Source organism: Colossoma macropomum, unplaced genomic scaffold (assembly GCF_904425465.1).
Source record: "Colossoma macropomum unplaced genomic scaffold, Colossoma_macropomum, whole genome shotgun sequence".
Classification (NCBI taxonomy): Eukaryota; Metazoa; Chordata; class Actinopteri; order Characiformes; family Serrasalmidae; genus Colossoma; species Colossoma macropomum.
The window spans coordinates 36,433,060-36,439,059 of record NW_023494784.1 but is presented as its reverse complement, the minus strand read 5'-3'; positions in this window follow the sequence as shown (position 1 = coordinate 36,439,059).

The window sequence follows — 6,000 nt, the reverse complement described above, 5'->3', positions numbered from 1 at the left end:
GTGTTCTGTGGATGAAGATCAGTTATCGTAATATCGTGTGGATGAGGATCAGAGCTCATAGCTCAGATCAGGTTAGACACAGGAGAGGAGGGGTAAGGCTTCCAGACTCAGGTTGCACAGCGCTGTTAAATATTTCATTCAGGCCAGCCAGCAGTAGATGGTTAAAGTGCACGGAAGAAAAAAAAAAAGATTATGAAGGAAACAGTTTGCAGTGACTAGATCATTTGTTGTCTAATTTGTTATAGCCAAAGATGTAAGGAATATATGTAGATATACTAAAGCAATTATGGCAGGTGTAATAAAAGAAAAACATAAGCCATACTGCAAACCGCATCAAATCGTTTTGCTTTGTTCTTGTTCTTCCATCACTTTCAAGGCAATTTCAGTATTCACTGAATGTAACAAGCATAAGACCCGGAAAGAACATGAGATTTCGCCTTTTCCTGTAAGGTTCAAGGTCTAGGGAAGCCTGCCGTTTCCCACTCTATTGTAATTTTAGGAACGGAAATGAATAAACGGATATTTAGGAAATGAATTGTTCTCCGAAAGCTGTCACTGTTCTGAAAGTGAAGCAGTCTTTAGTTTCTTTTCTGATGCCCGCATTTGTTTTGCGTTGTATACACACTACACGATTATGCCATTGACTTTCTACAGTTACAGTTCATAGTACTTTATTTATACTATACAAAACAATATGTGCAACAGTGCATCGCTATACTGATCGCTATACTGCATCCTGATTTTTGAGTACCTGCGTACCCCATTTTTCCCATAAGCGAACACAAATGTCTACAAATAACTTCAAGCACAGTGTGGTCACTGTATACGAAATATAATCCACTTTAAAATATCTTGTAGTAACTTGAATCAGCGTTTCAATGGAAATTGAAGGCATGTGTAAATACAGTATCAAATGCCCACCTCCCCACCCCCGTGTGACACAGCAAGGAGAAGAGACATGTCTTTTACATACAGATCCTTAAAAAGATCCTGGCTTGATTAAAACGGCCGTCGCTCAGGGCTAATAAGAAATTAGTCGTGCCATATGAGACTGAAGGTCGAACTATTGAATTAGTTAGACAAGAATGTCTTTAAAACACCTCAGTAATATATACACACTCTTCACCTGCTTTAAATAGTGTAGCTACAGTACAATGGCTATTAAGTACATCAAGTAGATTAAGGCCATCAGAAACAAGTATGAGTTATTCATTTTTCAGGAGATAGAGATTAATACTTTGCATAAGGGGGGGGGAGTAAAAGGAAAATGAGTAAAACAACAACAACAACAACAACAATAACAAAGAGTTTCCAAAACTGGTGTTCAAAAAAATATTAAATGATATACAGAGAAAATTGGACTCCTAAGACCTGGTAGAACTGCTAAGGCCTGATACCGACTGTCACCATCAGATAACCAGAAAAACTTTCATCTTTGAGAGAGAGAGACAAAACTCAACACTATGGGTCTGAGAGCATGTCTGGTGAAGGAAACAGACAAAAAAGAAGAACATTGGCAAACGAAGAATCTGGTGTTCTCAGAACAATGGACTGACCACCCCAGAGTCCAGACCTCAACATAACTGAAAGTGTTTGGATCGGATTGTGACAAAAAGAAAAAGCATGGAAAAGAATGGAAGCTGTAATAAAGGTAAGTGGACACACTAAATAATGAAACGTGATGATATATTTAGTTGTTGAGGCTTTTGTGTGATGTTGAGTGTTCTATTAAATATGTCTTTGCATTTCTTCTGACACTGAAAATTGAATAACTTATTAATTGCCATTTGAAAGTTCTATAAATTAATACAGTCTCAGACTTTTCACAAGACTCTTTATACCCTGGTTTTTTGTCTGTAGGATGACTTTGCAGTTCCTCACTCTCAAAACTATAAAACCTCAACATCTGCTGCATCTGTAGCTTACAGATGATTATGGACAATAACACTCTGTGCTTTTCCCTGTATTTAGTAAAAGAACGGAAAAACTTTTGTCTCAAGAATCTGCCTGCAGGCTTCTATTATAAAAATGTTGAGTTAAAGAACAGGCATGTTCTTGTCCATGATAATCGACAGGGCTGGGCAAAATACTTGGTGATGGCTGAATACTGAATATGCTGTGTTCAGTCACATATTCCGTTAGTATCATTTTCGGAATACATTTTGAATATATTTAGGATACATATTAATAAGGAAATTTACTTAGTTCACACTATTCCTTGCTGTTACTGGTTGGCAGATTTCTTAATGTAATTTTCCTATTTAATTAAAGTTCTATTTCAATTGAAGTTCTCTCATTGCCTGCTTTAGTCCACTGCTGCTCCCACAATCTCCTGAGCAGGATTTCAGTGCAACACCAGTGCTAAACTTATGACTCACAAACATGTCCACTACTGAGGAGATTATTAGTTTGATCAACCTAAAAAAGAGCTCAGTAACATTGCAGTTAATAACCAGCTTATCACCTTGATTTATCAGTCTACTCAGGCTTTAGTAGGAACTTCAGTGTTTGTAAAGAAGGTGCTAACTTAGGTCTTCTTTAAAATCCATCTTGTCCCAACGAGCTTGTTTGCTATATGCCATGTACTGACTCTAAAATAATTAATAAACAAGCATTGACGGTGTTTCTTTCAAAGATTGTATGCTTTTTTGTTATTTTGTGGGTAAAGTATTCTCTAAATAAATGTAACAATAACAGTAACAATAACTATATTCTGAACATTGCCTTTACAAAATGTAACTTGGACTGAATGCAGATACCTATTTTCTGTAGTCTGAATACATACTCCCAATACTTCCATTACAGCCTGACCCTGACAATCAACCATACGCCACAGTCACAACAGAGAAAGATTAGGCTGGAAAACACTAAAGTGCTCCGTTAAGATAAATAACTGAATAATAAGCAGTTTACCTTACTTGGCTTACCAGCAGTAACATCAGCAACAGGAGAAGAACTCCAGACGGCCTTCAAAGATGCTTATCTCAAGCTCAATGATGCTCTGCTGATCTTCTGTCCATCATCCAGGCTGTATTCCATCCTTCCAGGTGTGTACAAGGGCACCAGTGGGATTAGCACTTAGATTAACGACTGCTCCTGAGTTACTGTTTTAAATGAACGCCTCTCCTTCTGGACGTCAGTGAGCGCTTCACTTTGTTCACTGTTCTCCTCTTACAGCCGTTTAAACAGGAACGATACGGTTTCATCCTGGCATCTTCCACGTGTCTCCCTGGCTCGAGTTGCGGTGACAGCAGGCTTTCAGACAAACATCTGTGCAAATATACACACACCTAGCTGTTGCCGGGAGATCTTGCAGCAGACACACCCTCACAGACCTCCAGAGACCACGGCGTGTTTAATAATCAGAGGCGGGTAGAATAGCGTGAATCAACACTCAGGTAAATGATAATGACTCAAGTGGAAGTAAAATAAGCCCTGAGTAAAAAGTATGAAGTCCAAAAACTTAAGTGCTCAGTGGAACTTCAGCAACGATCAGCACAGGAAGTGAAGTTTGTTAGGCTCTGTTCTCCTCTGTTTGGGTTCTTTTGATCTAAAGTAAAACAATAAAGATCTTTGAGTGAGAGGTGTGACAAGTTACAAAGCAGCACAAGGGCTGAATCAGCAGAATTCAATGAAATTAAACCTGAAATAGCAGCTACTAACTCAGTGATAAAGCTTTGTTTATTTCATTTCCAGTCCAAATAGCCATAAAGAACAAGTTATTCATTTTTAAGGTGATATTTCTGAGAAGATGAGACGTAAAAAATTCAAAATAAAGTAAACGAAAGTTATTTTGTATTGAGCATCTTGATTAAAAAGATATGCAAGATATCATCACTATCATATCAAAACCACTGCATTTTTTGGGGGTGGTGGGCGTTGCATCTGCTCTGCTGCATCTGCTTAAGCATAGCATCTGCTCTTAACATTATGTGAACAATTCATGACAGTGGCCAATAGAAATGCTCCAAAATTACTTGGAATAAAAATCTCAATACATTAAGTTGCATTACAGTTTAAGAACTTCTAGTGTGAAGTTACCATTTTTTCAAAATACCTAGTAGACCACCAAGACTATCAGTTCTAAAGACACCTCAAGTGCTGAGTTCCCCATAGAACGGGAGCGGGACTTCTTAGAACATCCAGCGTCTATCTCTACAGGAACTGAAGGTTCATTCTAGTCTTTTCTTGTTGCTTCCTATTTATTCTAAAATAAACATTAAAGCTCCAAAGTGAGAGATGTGACCAAACACAAAGCAGTCCAGCTACTAAACCAACAAAACTGCATTAAATTAAACCTAGGAAAGGAATTAAACTCTAAAGTTGATAGTAGATTCTTTTCTTCTCAATCATATTTAAGGTGGAAGTAAATGTGTGAGCATCTGCCATCAAATCCAACCAAAATGCCAACAAGTACATTCAGAGTGAACTCAAGTAAGTGTAACTGAGTAAACTGGACTAGTTCTTACCCACCTCTGTCAATTACAGCCTGCACAGGGGAAAGTTAAGCTCTTAGACTTAAAAAGGTCCAGCAGCTCTTTAAATACAAAATATGTAAATCTGTAAGCACAAGTCCTCATCCCTCCAGTCTCAGTCTGATTCTCTCGTCTTCTATACATACATCTGGCTAAAACGGTGAAGGACCAGCCCGTGTTCACCCACATTACTGTCTGGCTGTGCATTCCTGTGGTCAGAGATCCAGTCTGCTGTGTACAGGTAGACGCATGCACAGAATGAAACCAGTGTGAAGTTAAGGAGTGAACCTGAATGAATTAGAGCACATTGTGAAGTGACTGACATTGGCACATGTGCAGCTATGGTTTATCCCAATGTGCTATCAGAATAATTTAAAAATAATATTTTAGTCTGCTGTGTTTGCTCTACTATTAGACAATGGCAGTGATGCTCTGATGTCTATGTAAAGCTTGACTCGTACTTAGAGCTGTTAAACTAACACATGATACCAGTTTGGACACAACTACTCAAACTGCTTCTTTATTTTCCACATTTTAGAATTAAATACATCAGAAATATGAAATAACACATGGAATTATGTACAGACCAAAGCAAAGCATTTATCCACTTTAGATCATTTTAGAAAGTTGTCCCCTTTGTCTTTATACAGATTTGCAAACTCTTGATCATTCTCTCATGAGGAGCCACCTGAGCTGCTTCTCCAACAGCACTGAAGAAGACTCGTGTGCTGAGACCTTATCATGGGTATTAATCTTAGAAACCTCAGTACCACTTTAGAATAAGAATACCCTTAAAAAGAGTTAATGAACAGTTTAAAATTTGTATTAATGATTAATACTTTGGTTTATGGATGGAAAAATAATCCATTAGTAAAAGGGCAACAGTGAGCCATTATGTCTGATGGTTATACATTTTCGAGGAAGACAACAGGTTTAATGCTGACTGATGGGCTGAACAAAGTAAGATCAGTAACCAGCAAGATATAAACTTCAACAGTGTAGACAGACTATTTGACAAGTAGCAACTCACTGTTGCCATTTTAAACTGCTTATTAATGACTGTAAGGTGTTAATAACCCTTTTAATAACTATTGATTAAAGGATCAATTACATATACTAAGTAAATACTGGACTTCCTCTAGGAGAGCTTTGGAAATGGTTAAGCTAACTCACACAAATCATGTTGTAGTGTTTATTTGTAATTATTCTAATGCAATTTTTTTAAAACAAATAAACGTTTAAAGCTCAAAAAATTCCACAGTCCTGTGCATTTAGACTTATATCATATAAATATATATATATAGTTGTATGTCTGTATATACATATGCTCTGCTGCTGTAACCCTGCAATCTTCCAAAGGATCTACAAAGTATCTATTCCAAAAAAGCTGAGACAGTAGGAAAAATGTAAATAAAAACAGAAAGCAAGTCTGGCCTGTATTCAATTGAAAATAGTACAAACACAACATGCAATACCACAATGTAATACTTCAACTAATTATCTTTATTGTTTTCTGTATATAAAT